At 40.1% G+C, this 18161-nt stretch overlaps 1 long non-coding RNA gene and 1 pseudogene across 1 annotated transcript; one reads left to right on the top strand and one right to left on the bottom strand.

Annotated features, from left to right (window-relative positions):
- Nucleotides 1–1155: 1155 nt before the first annotated feature.
- Nucleotides 1156–3581, bottom strand: LOC146554188 (uncharacterized). Its single transcript, XR_014889605.1, has 3 exons — nucleotides 3447–3581; nucleotides 3114–3209; nucleotides 1156–2665 (listed from the first exon to the last, which is right to left on the bottom strand). It is a non-coding gene; the product is annotated as an uncharacterized LOC146554188 (long non-coding RNA).
- Nucleotides 3582–11695: 8114 nt separating this feature from the next.
- LOC146554187 (G2/M phase-specific E3 ubiquitin-protein ligase-like) lies at nucleotides 11696–17870 on the top strand (annotated as a pseudogene).
- The last annotated feature ends 291 nt before the right edge of the window (nucleotides 17871–18161 follow it).

The following is an 18161-nucleotide window of genomic DNA, read 5'->3' as shown; positions in this document are numbered from 1 at the left end:
TCTGTGGGGATCATCCAGAAACTGTGACACATCTTTTTTGGTACTGTTCTTTTACACAGAGATTCTGGAAGGAATTTAGCAGGTTTGTTATTGTCCATATTTTAAGGGAGTTTTCTTTACGATGGGAAAATGTTTTATTCTGTTTCTTTAAGTTCCTCAAGAAGTATGATAAATGTTTTTATATGATAAATTTGTTAATACTTTTAGCTAAATTTTTTATCCATAAATGTAAGTTTACTAACAAAACACCATATTTCTGTCATTATTTTAAGGATGTGGAAATGTACATACAATCAATATCAGACTCCACCAACAAAAAGGCTCTCAAAACAATTTATGTATGTGAATTTTTGCGTGTATTCTTATAATTGTTACCTTTTTCTTTTACCCCTGGCTTTGTGTGTTCATGTTCTGTTGTTTTGTATACTTCATCTGTTCGTATGTTGTATACTCATTGTTTGTTAAATAAAGTTTATTTTAAAAAAAAGAAAGAAAAAAATCTATTCCAACGTAGGAAGTGTTATGAATAGCTGATCAGTTTGGCAAAGCGTGTTTCTGGAATATTATGTTTTTGTTGCTGCAAGCGCTTTTTATGCAATTTTGGCAAAGCAATATGTGGAAGGAAACCGGGACCTAGGGCAAGCTGATGGCATAGCATGTAAGTACAACTCCTCCGGTTTCATATGCCAAAAAAGTATTGCGCCAGCTTACGTGGTTGCAGTGCTACCGGAATTTAAAAATAGTTAGGGAAAACGGACCGCCTTTAAAGGGTTAATTAATGTATTATCAACAACAATATAAAATTATGCACAAAAGGAATTTCTAATGTAAAATAAACGTGGTTTTATTTATATATGTTTATATATAAATATATACGGTGGCCCCTAGAGACAAAGCACGTACAAACTCCAAAACACATACAAACTCCAAAAAGCACGTGCAAACTCCAAAGCACTTACAAACTCTGAAGCACGTACAAACTAAAACACATTGCTAGCGTTAACTGATCTTCGAAAACAGAGCTACCTAGATCACTTAAATTACACAATTGAAAGCATATGTGTATTGTTTGTGTATTTATACACAAGTGTAACCTGTGTGATTCTGCGTTGTGTCTGTTAAAAAAGGTAAAAGAAAGAAAGACCTCCAAGTAAATAATTTGCCCACTCCAGCTCCTCTCCCAAAGGGGAATTGTAGAAAAGGACTGGCATTTATTTTTACATTAAACATAAAGTATGCATTTACACGTAACATATTTGACATAAGATAAAACAAAAACAACAACATGAAATCCGACATACCTGATAAAAAAGGTAAAAGAAAGAAAGACCTCCAAGTACATAATTTGCCCACTCCAGCTCACTGTAAACCCGAATAAGTTACCAGAACTCAAAAAAATTGAGGCAATCGATTGCCTCAATTTTTTTGAGTTGATCAACTCAAAAGTCAAATTTTTCCAGAACATAAAAGTTTGGATTACATGGTACTTGTATCTTTTGAGAACGGTCAACTCAAATATTTGCAGTTAATATGACTTAAAGTTTCAAGTTTACAAATTCAAAGAAATAAGTTCACAGAACTTATAAAAAATAAGTACACAACCACAACATTTTTATGTTAACAAAACTCAAATGTTTATTAGTTTGTGTTGTCATTATTTTAAGTACACGTTAGTCAAATATGTTGACTACTTGATACTTAAAAACATGTGACCCAAAACTTAAAATTTTTGAGGCAATTGATTGCCTCAATTACACTGAGTATCGGTAACTTAATATGCAAAAGTCATAAACATCTGCCATTGAACAGTATCTTGCCTGCTCCCTTTTAGCACTATGTTGAAATTAAATACATTAAAAAAAAAAAATTAAATTAATTAAAAATAATTAACAAAAACATTTATAAATTAAAATAAGTAGACCAAAAATTGTTTAGTCAGGAAAACTGTCAGAGTAATGAAAAATAATGCCAAATAATAATTAATAATATCAAAATGTGCTTTTGGCTCTCTGGCTAATATCTGAATAAGACAACAAGGCAGCAATTTGAGTGAATTACAATGCTATTTGTTTTACATTAACTAGTATCAAACAGTGAAATTTAGGTCATCTTGCACAGCCCACAATGTTTTGGAAATAGTATTACGAAAAACATTAAAACATACAAAACATTAGTGTTGCTTTGCATTATGTTAATGAGAACAAAGGCACATTGTATAGTTTGGACCTATTGGCTGAACACCTGTAGAGTAATGCAATAATGTTTTGAGGCATTATTTAGATGAAAGGAGAGAACTTTGAACTAGCCTTTTATAATGCTTCACCCTGCATCCTTCTTTCAGATGAGTTCCTACAATAACCAAGTCATTCTTGAGGGTCTGTAACCTGGGTGACAGTTTACCACTTTCTAGACCAAATAAAATCTTTTGAGTAAATTCTAAAGTGTTGGTCAGGCCTTTGGGGTAGCTGAGGTGAAGTGCATAGATCAGTCCAAACATTACCAGGAAGGCTTCACCAAATCTGGGGAGACTGAACACGGCATCACTTACAATGACGACAGAGATTTTCACAGGTTGGTAGTGAACTGGACTTGTTGTGTCATGGTCACTGATGACAGTGAAGAGGGCCACTTCAACACCATCAAGCTCCAACTCATCAGATTCGTCCTGAATTAATGAAAAAGAGATACTAATCACAATCTAACCCAAGAAATACAACAGACGACATATAATTTCTCATTTTACCAACTCCCACTGAGATCAAATACCTCTTTTACAAGGGAGACCTGAGTCTCACTGTAAGAGGTGAAAAACAGAAGATCCATGTTCTGCACACATAAATCAGCTAATTCACCAGAGAATCAAGTGGTGTGAGATAGACTGAAACTAAGCTAAAGGAAATACACAGGAAAATGTTTTACTAAACATCTTATCACTTTCAACAAAACACCAATTCAGTTCATTCGTAGTGAGGAGACAGAAAAGACCATACATGGAAACCTTATGGGTAGACTAAACAAAGATAAGTCCAAACAGTGCATCAAAATACATGTTTGTACTTTGATGCACTGTTTATATACACAGTAGTATCTGTTAGATACTTAAGGACACTCACAGTGCAGGTTCTGAAAAATCCAGAGACATCCTCACGCAGATAGACAGGAAGGGCGTGGAGAACGGTAGTGCGCTTGGTGTGGATATCATGGATTTCCTATTTCCAGATAAAAACAGAATTGTATATACTGGTGAGTTTACTGAACAACAACAAAAACAACAGTCAAATCAGAACATATGTCCACAAATAACCTGTTCACATCTTTAATACAGTCAGACAAATAGCAAACACAAAGTGGAGTAATAGCAAAATTCAAAAAGCTCATTTAAATCATTGAACCTGTCCAATGTTCCACTGGTTCAACCTATGAAATGTGTAACAATCTATTATTACCTGTTCATTGTGAATTCTTAGAATTTCAGCCAGGGCATCTGCTGTCTTCCCAGTTTTTGATGCCCTGGCTGAATAAGGTCATCAGTCGAGGAAGATGGCGGTCAAGTTCAGCGTAGAATGTATTGGGCAGGTTCTGATTTGTAATCCGCTGAAACTCTGCATACAACTACTAGTGATGGGTCGTTCGCGAACGAAATGGCTCTTAGAGCCGGCTCTTTGACGTGAACGACGCGAGCCGGCTCCTTATCGCGAGCCGTCACGTGGGTTTTTTTTTTTTTTTCTTTCTCTCAGCCTCTCTCTCGCACTTTTTTCCGCTTCACTCTGCACGCGAGCCTTGTGCTTTACGCTGGGCAGAGGGGGGAGGGGCGGTAGTTACACTCAGTAGCACAGGAACAGAGCCAGAGAGAGAGAAAGAGAGGCAGGGACAACAACATTAGAAAGGTATAGTAATCATCCACAACTATTTTCGGTTGCAGATGATAAAGGATTGAGAAAGTTTATTCATGCAGGTCCATATGACAGAGAATATGCATGTTCTTTTAGTTTTCATATTATAATTTATATTTAATTGTGTTGTGGTTTGCAGTGTTTTGTGTTCTTTTCACTTTAAATTTGTGAAAGGAAAAAGCTGAAAATTTAAATAGTTAAAACTTGAAATGTGAATAGTTGATTTTTGTATTATATGATTTATTTATTACATTTTATGTGGAGTGAATAAATAAAAGTATATTTACGGTGGCCCCTAGAGACAAAGCACATACAAACTTCAAATCACGTACGAACTCTGAAGCATGTACAAACTCCAAAACACGTAAAAACTCCAAAAACACGTAAAAACACGTACAAACTCCGAAGCACGTAAAAACTCAGAAGCATATAAAAACTCAGAAGCACATAAAAACTCAAAACACGTACAAAAGACAACAGAAGTGCTCCAGGATGCTGGGCGCAGTGTTGAGCCTTTGTTATCTTGTGGCTACACAAGCCAGCAAGTACCAACGACCGGATTTGGTGTGTGGTAATAACAGGTAAATGAACTTTTTTTTAAATTATTTGAATATATATATGAGTGCCTGTGTATAAATATACAAACAATACACACATGCTTTCAATTGTGTAATTTAAGTGATCTAGTAGCTCTGCTTTGGAAGTTCAGTTCATGCTAGAAATGTGTTTTGGAGTTTGTACGTGTTTTGTCTCTAGGGGCCACCGCATATATTTATATATAAACATATATAAATAAAACCACTTGTTTTTACGTTAGTAATTCCTTTTGTGCATAATTTTATATTATTGTTAATAATAAATTAATTAAAGCAACAAAACAACCTGAAGAGCCGGTTCGGAGCCGGAAGAGCCGGTTCGGAGCCGAAAGAGCCGGATCTTTTTAGTGAGGCGAACCGAAAGAGCCGGATCTCTAAAAAGAGCCGGAAATCCCATCACTAACAACTACAGCAGAAGAACAATACAGTTCAATTTGAAGAATCTCGCACATCTTTATAAAGCAGCAAAAAGCTGCCACATGAGTAAGAATTACAATTTTCATTTTAAAGAGAGCTGATCCATATTACCTCAGACTCCATTTTTAGAGCAGGCCAGAGGTCCAAGAGCTCCTTCACAACCCTAACCCTGAACATATAGTTTAAAATATAGCGTTTCTAACAAGAAAACTGCTTGAAAGCACTCTCACTGCAGACAGGCATCTCCGTTGTGTAACTGCAGGGACAACGGGCTTGTTTGGACCCAACTATTCTGAGTCATGAGAGGGGGTTTAAAAATTTAGAGAGATTAAAATACTTTGTTTTATACTAGGCGACCAGGCGCCACCTCTAGAACAAGTAGTATCTAACTTTTTAAACAGCATGCGACCCTCATTACAACAACTTAATGCTAGCTCTGCAAGCGCAAAGTTTCCTTCGGGGAGAGCAGCAAAGCACATAAAAAACACGGACCGACATTTCTGCTATTCTTTTCAACACGCACCCAAAATACAACTAAATATTCGTATTTTAACAATAAACTAATATCAACATTGAAAACTTACTGTAAGTCCAGTGATGCTAGTTGCTGCCGTTAGGTCCAACTTTCTCCAGTCGTCCGTGTTGCCTCTTTGGTGCTGTTCCCGCCCATATACCTTCACTTCTTCTGTGTTTCCTATTAATGCTCATTAGCGCCGCCTTCCGCTTCGGAGGGTGAATCAGAGATTAACTCGGAATAAAAATTGATTCCTGCAGCTGCTCAACACTTACGGAAAAAATTAAAAATATATATGTAGGACACATTGATAAAACAATGAATATTAAAATAAATACATTTTGTCTTCCACTAATGCATTTAAGACAATTTGATTTTACTTATTTGGTGAAACACTTTGAGATTTTATTGTATTTTAGCATGTGCTACATAAATTAAGTTTATTATTAAATCCTACTTGAAACAACAAAAATAACAGGACTTTACCATTCTTATATGTCCTAACTTAACTGTGTTACGTTGTGCTTAAGTTATGATTTTAAGTGATGCTTACTTAATATAGAAATAGTTCAATTCAATCAAATATTATTAGTTTCATTTACTCAAAAAGAAGAACATGTTATACGAACTTGACATATTTAAGTTAACAGAACTTTTTAAAGACTTTGAGTATACACTACTTAATCTGTTTAATTACTTTGAACATTCGGGTTTACAGTGCTCCTATGACCAAATACAAACAGTGGGGAAGAGGGTTAGCTCAACCCACCACAACTTCCAAGCTAGCAAGGTGTATATATTCATGTTAGCATTTATGGCGCCTGAAACACATTTAGGATACACACATACTACACACTTATAACATCTCACAAAAAACAGGCTTAATAATGACAATAATTGAACTAAAATCGCAATCAACATCAGTATGGAACGCCAGGACTGCCATAATGAATTAATTAAATACACCATTAAATAATTAATTAAATGTGTCAATAATTAATTAAAATTGAAATTAATTAATTAAATAAATAGTTATGACACATGTAATCAATTAATTATTGACACATTTAATTAATTATTTATGTATTTCACATTTTAATTAATTATTGACACATTTAATTAATTATTGACACATTTAATTAATTATTTAATGATATATTTATTTATTTCATTTCGGCCTGGCTCTCATCTTTTTTTTTGTGTCCCGTTTGGATCTTTAGCCATCAGAATTGTTGTCTTAAGGCCAAGAAAGATGCCAAGCGGATTTATTTTACCAAGTGGATCATCATGGCCTTGCCATATTGGTCCATTTGATTGACCTTTATTATAATTATGAATTTATTTTATTTACAGTTGCTACAAACGGGACAGACATGACTGGGGGATAGGACAGGGAGAAAGAATGAAAGAAAGAGAGGGAGAGAAAGAAAACCAAAGGGGAGAAGAGACGGTGAGAAGGGGGGGAAGAAAAAAAAACACCTGGGTCACCTGTATGGAGAAAAAAGAAACAGAAGAGAAAGCAAACAACAAAGAGCAACATAATAAAAAAAAAACGGCACCATCACAATAAACTAGCTAGCAGTAGATATCAGTAGATACTAAATAATAAACGATATTGTGCAGCACGCAAGATAGACAGCGCACAATGTGCTTTGAGGCAGCAGCCAAGAAAGCTGTAGTCCACGTCTGTGAATACCCGTGTGTACACCTGTGTGCATACCTGTGTGGATCAGCATGCTTGCATTCCAAAGGTTTCTCCATGTAACGATCTGCTAGGGAGTGTGGGGAGCCACAGCCCCGTCCTCCAGGGTATGAAGCAGGTATGGAGGAGATCAAAACTCCAGACATCTAGAGGCCCCCAGAACACAAGAGACCAAGGAAGACCAACAGAGGGGCAGCCGCGCCACTGTCCCAGTAAGAGCTGAGGAGAGTCCCAGATGAGGGCTCACTCAGCAGCCGCGGAGCAGAAGCCAGGGGAGCTCCGCCGGCAGCCAGCCGTGCCTGAGTGACCGAGCCCCAGGCCGAGAGACGGGGGCACCCCACCCCCGAAGTGGCCCGAGCGAGCCCCAGGCTCCAGGCCCCGATAAGCGGCCGCCAAGGAGTGAGCCGGTGTGTACCCGGACGCCCACCCCCAGACACAAAGAACCACCAACGCACCGACGCCTGAGGGAGTCCGCCACTGGCAGGGGAAGTGGTGGTGGGTGGAGATAGGCCTCCAAACCTTGGAGGGCCTGAGATGTCCCCAGCGAGGTGGCGTCTGATACCCAACCTGACATATAGACACAGACATACAGGCACACACAGACACAAACATCCATTCCCACCCTCATGCTCTCATATGCACTTACTCCACACTCAACCAACGTGGAGACAGACATAAAGAGACGTTGTACACACGATCACACTCCCCAAGCGTACTCTACAAACCGGGTCTAGGTACCCTTGCCCCTGGAGGGGGGAACTGCACCCAGACCCAGGTGGTGTTACCCTTTTCCCTGGCTCTCATCTTGAAATAATTTTATCTGTCAGCCTCACCCATCAAACTCAGGGGGCGGGGTTAACGCTGCCCATGCAGCTTCTCTAACATTTGATTGGTTGCCGTGCAAAGTACGTCAAAACAGGTCGATCCTAGATAATCGATTGCTTGTGTAGGCTTGTGCAGCCAGGTATCCCAGAATGCAGATCAAATCACAGGCAGCAATGGTGGTGGTGTAGTTTTAAAATACCCCATTTTTCTGTCACCAACTACACTTTTAACAGTGTTTTAGCCGCGAATGTCGCGCCATACGTCTGGTCAGGTTGTCAACATAGAACATGTTTGCAAAAGTGCTCAGATGTTTTCAGAGATTTCACTAGCTCTGCTAACAATTAGCATGCAGAGTGCACCCAGGGGGTTACGTTAACCGGTTTGTTTACATATTCCACTCTCCGTGTTCCACATGTTGCATTCGCAGATTCTCATTTTCACCGAATGATCGTCTCTTTCCGCCTGGTCTTGTGTCTCTGTGCTTCTGTAACATAAAGAACGAGCTGACATTTTTCTCACGAAACCAGCGATCAGCTCAACAGACCCTCAGTTTACCTGCATGCTGCATCCTCCTCATCTGTCAGCTGTTTAACACCTGCTGCTAATTCAAGAAACACGCCTACGTTACCTGGTGATAGTCACAGTTTAACTGGGCAACCAGTGCTCGATATAAAGCAATGTCAGCGCATTTTTCTGCACAAGATAATTAAATGTAGTGTTTTCCCCGAGCGCAGAGCTGCTGGAGCTTGTTTCCTTACAGAGCACTTTATAGGCGAACAGCTTCATCAGCGGCTGATGTCCAATCACCAGCACACAGCTTTCAAACCTCAGCTGAGTTTTAGCTCTCAGTGGTTAAACGCTGGACTTCATTCACTCAGGTTCTGTCTGTCGGGTCACGTTTACTTCGCTGTTTTATTTACAACTGAGCAAATCGGTTTGGCTGAGGTTAAAGTTACGTTTCATAACTGCATAGTTTCACAGACGTTTAATGGTTCACTGGCACATGTGTTAGACTGAACTATTCGCTTTTCTTTATCTGGTGTGTTTTGGATTTAACAGTGAATTTTGAGATTAAACTGACTTTTAAAATGTTTTTATACAAAGAGGAAAGAGAAGGCGCATTTCCACCGAGAGGAGCAGAGTTTGCAACAGCATGCTCATCATGAAGTCTGCAACCTGGACAGAAATATTATATCATCTGTTTTTTAATAGTTATTCAACTGTATTCTAAGCACCAGCTGTCTGTTAGAATGTGATTTTTTTCTCTCTCTGTTGGCAGAGGTATAAAAATGCGCAGGAAAATCTGACGTGCATGGCAAACTTCACCGACGATATTTAGGGAGGAATAAACACACATCAAACATAAATGAACCATTTGCCTGTCTCCATAATTGAGAGCATTTTCTCTTCTTATGTCAACACACTCTCTCTCTCTCTCTTTTTTTTTTTGCTTTTTCGGTCATAATAATAATAATAATGGATTGGATTTATATAGCGCTTTTCAAGGCACCCAAAGCGCTTTACAATGCCACTATTCATTCACTCTCACATTCACACACTGGTGGAGGCAAGCTACAGTTGTAGCCACAGCTGGTCATGTTATGTTTACCTGTCAAATGTTTGTTACAAACTATGAAACACATCGTGCAGACTTCTGGATGTTAGAAGAAAACTAATACTGCTCATGAAGGAGACTAAAGGCAGGAAGGTGTCCTTTAAAACTAAACATGTTAATAGGACCTCCCTATTTATATCATAGTTTATGATATAGCACAGGGCCGTGCAGAGAGGTTTAAAGGGGCGGGTGCTCAAAGTTAAAAAGGGGCATATTGAACCAGGCTGAATAACAACAACACACATTCATCAAGAATCTAATATGGGCAACACGGCAAAGCAAACGTAGCCGATGTTTTACCTGATGGGTACATGGTAAATGGCCTGCATTTGTATAGCGCTTTTCTAGTCCTTAAGGACCCCAAAGCGCTTTACACTACATTCAGTCATTCACCCATTCACACACACTGGCGATAGCAAGCTACATTGTAGCCACAGCTGCCCTGGGGCGCACTGACAGAGGCGAGGCTGCCAGACACTGGCGCCACTGGGCCCTCTGACCACCACCAGTAGGCAAACATGGGGTTAGTATCTTGCCCAAGGATATTTGGCATGCAGCCAGGAGGCAGCCTGGGATCGAACCACCGACCTTCTGATTAGTGGCTGACCTGCTCTGACGTAGCTCTGAGCTACAGCCACAGTACAATGTTGCTGTTGAGGGGTTGCTGTGAATAGTGCTGGAGGGCAGGGCTGTGTTGATCTGAGACTGTAGACATTAAAAAGTCCATAGGAGAGATGGTAGCTGATTAAACAAGTATCATGAGATAATAACAAAATGCAAAGATTGGTGACAGCGCTTGGAACCATAAGGACACAAAAAACTGAGAAATAATTTAGGCTCTGCCTGTGATTCGCTCTTTGCTTCTCTTCTTCCTTCCATCCCATCATTTCATATATCACTCTCCACTTGCTGTCTATCTGAGAACAAGGCACAACTTGCTATTGCAATAAACTATAATTTAATTATCCACACCTAACAACTCCAGCACTTTATCTATAATAAAATGATGACAGAAAAATGTTATAGCCCTGCCTTTAGTAGCCTCACACAGCTCCTGCTGTTTCCTCCTCATGTGTTTCTTTGTTTCTGATCTAGCCAGTAAAAAGGCAACATAGACTTCTTTTGATCTCTGCTTGAAGCAGATGAATCAGCAGACACTGGTGCATAACATCTAGGGATTTCCATCTGGATAAGATCAGGAATCTCCTGTTCCCAGGCAAGCCATCTGTCACGAAGGCTGGGTGGCTGGATTGGGTCATCCCAGCCGAGCTGTTCCTTCCAAAGATCCTGTAACAGAATCTTGGCTTGTGTGGTGAATGGCACTATACTGTATAACCTAGACAATCGTACTGACAGGTGAGTGTTTTGTAGACATTCCTCAGTGTGTCGATGTCTGTATTTGAAGCGTGGTGGAGTTGGCGCAACAAAGCAGTGGTGTGGCATACCTCTGTATCCCATCAACAGTGACCCAGATGGTTGGTGTTGGAGTAGGTTTTAGAGCTTGCTGATCTTGCGTCGACTGAGTTACCTGCTTCTCGCTCACATAAGGCAGCATATCAATCTGCCAAAGATGCTCAACATTTCTGAAAGGCTCGCAGGTTGGCACTGTTGTTGTGAACAGGCACTGCTGCTCGGATGCAGGGGTCTGGTCAATGCTGGTAGGACCTTGGAGCAACCAACCAAGCTTGGTATAGACAGCAATGGGTCCCCCTGTTGGACCCAAATGAACTGGTTCTGTGGGTGTCAGGAGATGAGGCATGTCAGCGCCGATAAGCAGCAGAGGTTGAACATGGTCTACCAAAGGCAGAGGTAGTTTATAGTGACGCTGGAGAATCTTCACTGGATGCGAATGTTCTGAGAGACCAAGAGCATCAGCGGTGAATGCCTTGTGTATATGATACTTCTCCCCAGATTTGTCGGGGGAGGATACTTGGAAGGAAACTGAGGCACTGCGAAGCTACACTACCTCTTGGTGGACAGTCTGCACGGTAAGTGTCTCAGACTGAGGGGTTCAAGCGTTGAACAGCTTGTGGTAAAATGATGCTTCATTCTGAGCCATCATCTAGTATTGCAAGAGTCTCCAGTGTTCGGTCTCCATTGTACAGCAATACCTTTACAACCTTTGGCATAACAATGGGGGACCGGTTTGGCCTATCCAAGTGCACCGTTGTAGTCGGAGGAGTCATCATGAGCACACGCTTCTGGATCTGCTGGACCGCGTCACACAGTACTGTCAGGTGCTACAGAGTGGTACTGGCCTATTCCAGACACTAACATTCCAGACACTCTGGATCCCCTGCAGTATGTCTACCGACCCAATAGGTCCCATCAGACACCATTGCTGCTGCCCTTCACTATTCCCTTTTCCATCTGGAAATTGTATATATACAATATATATATGTGTGTAAATTGCCCTGCAGGGGGTCTAGCAGCCTGGGAGCTTGAGGGTCCTGCGCAGTATCTTAGCTGTTCCTAGGACTGCACTGTTATGGACAGAGATCTCCGTAGTCGGTATCTGTAGCCAGTCTTGTCAATGATCTCATTGAGGGGGTCTAGGCCTATGCAGAACAGTAGTGGGGGCAGAGAATCTCCTTGGTAGATCCCGCACCTGATGGTGACTTGTGCTATGGGCTTGAAGTTGGCCTCTAGTATTGTCCACCACATCTCCACTGAGTTCCTGATGAAGGCTCTTAGGGTCCTTCATTTTTTAAATACAAGGATATGACATGTAATTCATCCGATCCTGGCTCTAGCGCTCCTTCCGACCTTGAGCGGTATTATCGTGTACTACATTGTCGCTTTTTGTTGTGTTTTTCTTTTCTTTTTCTTTTTCTTTTTTATTTCTTGACAAAGGGAATCAGGAATATATCTAGCTGGGTCACCACTATAGACAATCCGGCAGAGGAGGAGGAAGGTAAATCGAATTGAGTTTTTTCTTTTTTTAAATACACAGGATATGACGTAGTCATTCAACCGATCCATGCTATATTGCCCCTCCCGATCTGGAGTGGTATAACGTGTTGTAGAAAGGTTTGATCAATTCGCGCTTAAAAAAAGAATACATTCTCTGTTTTTTTTCTTTCACGCTTATGGTACCCAACAGAGGGAGTTGAAGCATCCCTAGCTCTCCCTCCTATTACACCCAAACCTTGCGGGCTGCACGTCAGGAGACTCGGAGGTAATTGACCGGGATGAACCGATCCTATAAATTTAAAAAAATTTGTTCAATTACATTTTTAAGATAATTTACATAAAACTGGATATGTCACAATCTGATGTTGTATTAATAAAGCTCTCTGCCTCGTTGAACGTATGAATCAGCCCTATAAATAAATTTAAAAAAGTGTAAACGATTCAAAGATAAGTGCAGCATCATTACCGGCAGGGGTGGCAGGAGAAGGAGGAGCAGCCTGCGGAGCATCAGCACTGAGGATCTCGGGTACAAAATCAAAACGAGGTTGTGACCCGTCACTATAACTTCTGTGTTTCCCAAAAACACTATGGCCATCCCCTCCCCCGAAAACTACTGGCGTCTGTCCAAAGCTTACTCACACGCGTCCATTCAGTGGTTGGAGTGGGAAGCTAAAATCCCTATTCCATACACGTTAAAGGCGGAAAGAGAGAAAAAAAATAGGCCCATACTTTGTAGACGGTTACTCGGAGAGAGAGGGAGAGAGGTGGGTCTGGGAGTTTCTGGGATGCTTTTATCACAGGTGTCCTAAGTGCCACAGGTCCAAGGAGATCTGCCCTCTGACTCCGGCCAGTAGTAAACTCACAGTAGCACAGGAACAGAGCGGGAGGGAAAGAGAGAGAAAGAGAGCCAGGGACAACAACAAGAGACAACATCGTCACATTAGAAAGGTATAGTAATCATCCACAATTATTTGTAGTTGCAGATGAGAAAGAATTCAGAAAGTTTACACATGCTGTGAATCCTATGTGTGCAATTCCAGGCAGGAAAACACTCTCCAAAAAATCATCCCAGGCTTATGTGAAAGAGAAAGTGCATCTTCTTTTATTTTTGCATATTTTAATTTATATTTTATTGTGTTGTGGCTTGTGGCTCTCTTTCTCTCTCTGCTTTGTCTCTAGGGGCCACCGTATATATAAACATTTATAAATAAAAACACGTTTTTTTTTTTAACATTAGTAATTCCTTTTGTGCATAATTTTATATTGTTGTTGATAATAAATTAATTAAAGCAACAAAACAACCTGAAGAGCTGGTTGGGAGCCGAAAGAGCCGGCTCTTTTTATTGAGTTGAGCCGAAAGAGATGGCTCTCTAAAAAAGAGCTGGAATTCCCATCACTACTACCAATGTGAGCTCCGGGAGAAATGCTTACTGCGTCCACACGGTCGTGATGAGGGAGCACGAATAGACCAAAATGAAAAATCAAACGAGGAGGTCAAAAAGTTCCTGCAGAGCTAAGACGCTCCCGAACCTCTGTCCCCTCGCTCTGCCCTTTACGGAGGCGAACTTGAGGCTGTGGTACAGCGCCTTGCCTGGAGAAAATGTGTAGGCCTGGTGTATCTGCCGCGAAGGCTCTTTTCCCCCATTCTACCGTACAAAACATCTCGAGGTAAATTGATCTTTACCCTCTGCCGCACTTTTTCTGAAATAATCACTTCATAATTAACTCTCATGGTATCTTTTTCTGGCGATTCTTCAGATGAGGACAATTTAAATCAAGCTATAATTGCGAGCTTGGAGAGTCCCCAAAGAGGGACAAAAGGACACCCTGATGATCCTCTACCTACTCACATGAGGCAAGGTGTGAAAACAAGTGTGGGTCACAATCAGCCAGGGTTTGGGGGGATACTCCCACTGGGTTTAAATCTGGGACTCTCCACCATTTGACCCTTAGAACTGAAGAAGCTTGTCGGATGAGAGGTGAAAACATCTTTAAGCAACTTAAAGAAGTCCAGACGCTTTTTTCCCCGCTCTGCTGTGTGGGAGGGAGCCTTGCGTGGTTTTCAAAGGATATCTTATGATCCCAACTTGATGATCAGTGTGAAAATCTCAGATGATATGGGGAAAAATGAGGAAGGGGTTGATTTAGGCGGGCCAAGGAGGGAAGACTATCAATGGACACCATTGCCAGGTCAGCCATGTTTGAGGGGAAAGAAAACTGCAAGAACTTGGCTCTTGACAGTACTGGTAATTACCTATTTTTCTAATATTAATAATAATAATAATAATAATGGATTGGATTTATATAGCGCTTTTCAAGGCACCCAAAGCGCTTTACGATACCACTATTCATTCACTCTCACATTCACACACTGGTGGAGGCAAGCTACAGTAATAGTGTAAACTTTTTAACTGATATTTATTTTTACAGGCAACATTACTGACAGTTTTGCTTTTCCCTTTATTCTGTTGCTTTGCAGCTCTCTGAGGGTACTGGTACTACATCTCTGGCAGAGCCATTGCAGTGAGCTTGGTACATGGTGGTCCACCACCTAACTTTCTGTCACCAACAGTATTTTCTTTTCTAGTTGGAAATTCAGCAAATCCACCCTGGAAGACATAGCTGATTCGGTACTCTTTGAAAAAGTCGAAGAGTTCCAAGTTGAAGAAGAATTGTCTCCCCATACGCTAATCAAGTCCAAAACCTCAGTTTCTGTCCATTGACTCGCTGTCTCCAGTTTCCCCCACCATGCTTTCTCGTTTGTCTTCTCCGGTGCAGTGTGAACATAGAGTAAGAGACAGGGATCTGCTGGTACATGACATTGTCATATTTCAGGTCATCCACAGGGTCCTATTCAAAGGTATTTGGGTATTCTGTGTTTTTCAGATTAATTAAAATAGTGATAGAAATCTTACCTATTAATCAAAATGGCCAGTTTAATAACCTAATACAATTCAAATTGCCAAATTGATTATATGCAGTTAACTTAGAAACCTGAAATTGCATAATTATTAACATTCATCTATTAACATTCATCATTTTCAACATTCATCTATCTCCAGAAGGAAGCAACAGAAGAGCTGCTGAGGAGATGGCAGAGGTGGGACCAAGTCATTGTTTTGCAAGTCTCAAGTAAGTCTCAAGTCTTTATCCTCAAGTCTCAAGTCAAGTCTCAAGTAATGTCAGGCAAGTCAGAGTCGAGTCTCAAGTCACTGGTGTAAAATTCGAGTCAAGTCACAAGTCTGAAACTTTGAATTTCAAGTCCTTTCGAGTCTTTAAAAAAAACAAACGAAAAAATAATGTTGCAGTTATGCTAAATGTAAATATTAGACCATGTAATTTTTAAATCTGTGTTTTTCTCAACACATGACAAAATAGTGAACTTAGAAAATATACACAAATTGTGAAATTGCACCTCTTTAAAATGCAGCTCAATTAAACCTAGCTCCAAGAATAATTTTCACCGACAGTTCTGAGATAAGCTGCATGTTATTCTTGGATGCGGTTGTAGGACCAGCTTTAAAATCGCATGACAAAAATATCATACACATTAAAAAAAACTGTATCACCAACGTAGCCTGGAAAACATTTGCTAGTTAGATGAAGTCAGCTATCTCATCTTAGCATATTTATATGCATATTTATAATCATACGGTTCTTGGAGTGAGTGCATACACTCATGAAGTTTAGTAACTTCCGGTCACTGCAACAAGCCCAGGTACAGTTTACCGACGGATGGGTGCAGGACCTTGAAATGCACCGTGTAGAAAGTAAAGACCATCGTACCTATCATAAGTTTACCAGTCTCACAAATCGTCTTCATAAATACACATTCGTTAACCGTTTATAAATAGGACCTTTGAGCTCAACGGTAATTAATTAGTAGTGGAAATAATTTCTGGTAGCATCACAGAAATGTAGCAGTGACAATAATATTGTATGCTGTAATCGTACTGGGCAATTAGTGATACAAAAAACCTGTTTTATCCTGTGAATAAAAGTATATGTTTTTGTCAATGTACCATAATAACAGAAGCGAAACGCAATATTGTGTCAGGATAATTTACTATTTATGCACAATAAACAAAGGAGCATAGCGCGACAATTTCTGTTCAGCGCCAGACTTGCTTGTAACCTATATCACCAATTATGTTATGAAAATGACGTATTAACTACTAAAAGACACTGACCTTCGTGTAAATGCTTGGAGCAGACTAACCTGTGAGCTGGAGTGTTCTAGGACGTTATATTTGGTCTTTGAATGGCTGCAATCCAGTCGCCTCTTTGTTACTTCGGAAACATGGCTTGAACAATTTCTCTTCAACGTCGTAATCCGATAACAACCGATCTCTTTACCCGTCGGCTTCCCGTGGCTGTCATGCGACCGGCTATTGCAGTTAATAATACAACGGCTTCTTGACATTTTTGTGTTTCTTTTTATCGCTGTGTAACTGATTTTAATTGAAAGCCTGCGTGCGCTAGTACCGCTTGCCACGAGTTCCCAGAATCCTTTGCGGTTCTACCCGTGAATGACGTCACATTTTCAATCTCTATATAATATGCATGTTAAATTTTATATTTGGGGTAAAATATCAAGTCTTTTCAAGTAAACCGGTTCAAGTCCAATTCAAGTCCCAAGTCATTGGTGTAAAAGTCCAAGTCAAGTCACAAGTCTTAGAACATTTTTTCAAGTCAAGTCTAAAGTCATAAAATTAATGACTCGAGTCTGACTCGAGTCCAAGTCATGTGACTCGAGTCCACACCTCTGGGAGATGGTTGTTACATTCTGGAGGGACTATCTTCAAGCTACAGAAGGTAATTGGCACTTTAGTGTACAATAAACAGATATAGCGATTTATAGTTCTGCATTTCTGAAAACTTTACTTTAAATAACATACTTGTATAACAATAACACCACAGCTTCTGCTGCTTCTTAATTACCCTCTTGGTTGTAGTAACATTTTTACATAGTTTTTGAAGCTGTTGAAGGATGAAAAGCGTGTTCTATAGTCATTACAATAACAGTCTTTCAAAGATTCTTGCTTTAGATTAATACTCACTGACAAATTATTCTGGCAAAATAATCTAATATGAAGTTACCTTATAACATTTATTTCCTTCTCTGTTTTATGCAGAAGAAGAAGGACATTCCAAGTTAGAGAAGCTATTGGCCTTTGCAACTGGAGCAACTGCGGTGCCACCTATTGGCTTTTCCCCAGCACCCTTGATTGAGTTCATTCATAGAGGAGATGACGACTTCTCTTCTACACCAATTTTCCCTCTTGCCAACACGTGTGTTAACTGCATTAGGCTGCCACTGCATGTTTCATACCAGTTGTTCAAGGAGATGTTTGATTTTGCCTTAGGTAACACTTACGTCTTTGGCAGGGTGTGAACACATTATGCTGTATGAGTTTGTGGTTTTATCTTTTGTATTGGTCTCTCTGCTGATTCAAAGTGAGCATTGAATATTAACTTTTTAAGGTTTTAATATTTCCAAATTTAGCTGCGTCAGTCAAATTGATGTTTTAAGACATCAATTTGACAAGAAGTGATTGTTCTTCAGGATTAAAATCCAATTGTTTAACAGCACTTCAGAAGTTTATTTACACTGTTGAGTATGAACATATAATCTTTGTCTCACTTTAGTCTTTTCATGTGCATGTGCATCTGTCTTTGATATGGT

This window comes from Mchenga conophoros, linkage group LG18, assembly GCF_057382185.1.
Source record: "Mchenga conophoros isolate Kocher_MC1m ecotype Shallow Benthic linkage group LG18, M_conophoros_male_GT1.1, whole genome shotgun sequence".
NCBI lineage: Eukaryota > Metazoa > Chordata > Actinopteri > Cichliformes > Cichlidae > Mchenga > Mchenga conophoros.
Note: the sequence above shows the minus strand (reverse complement) of the source record. Positions and strands in the feature narration are given on the sequence as shown.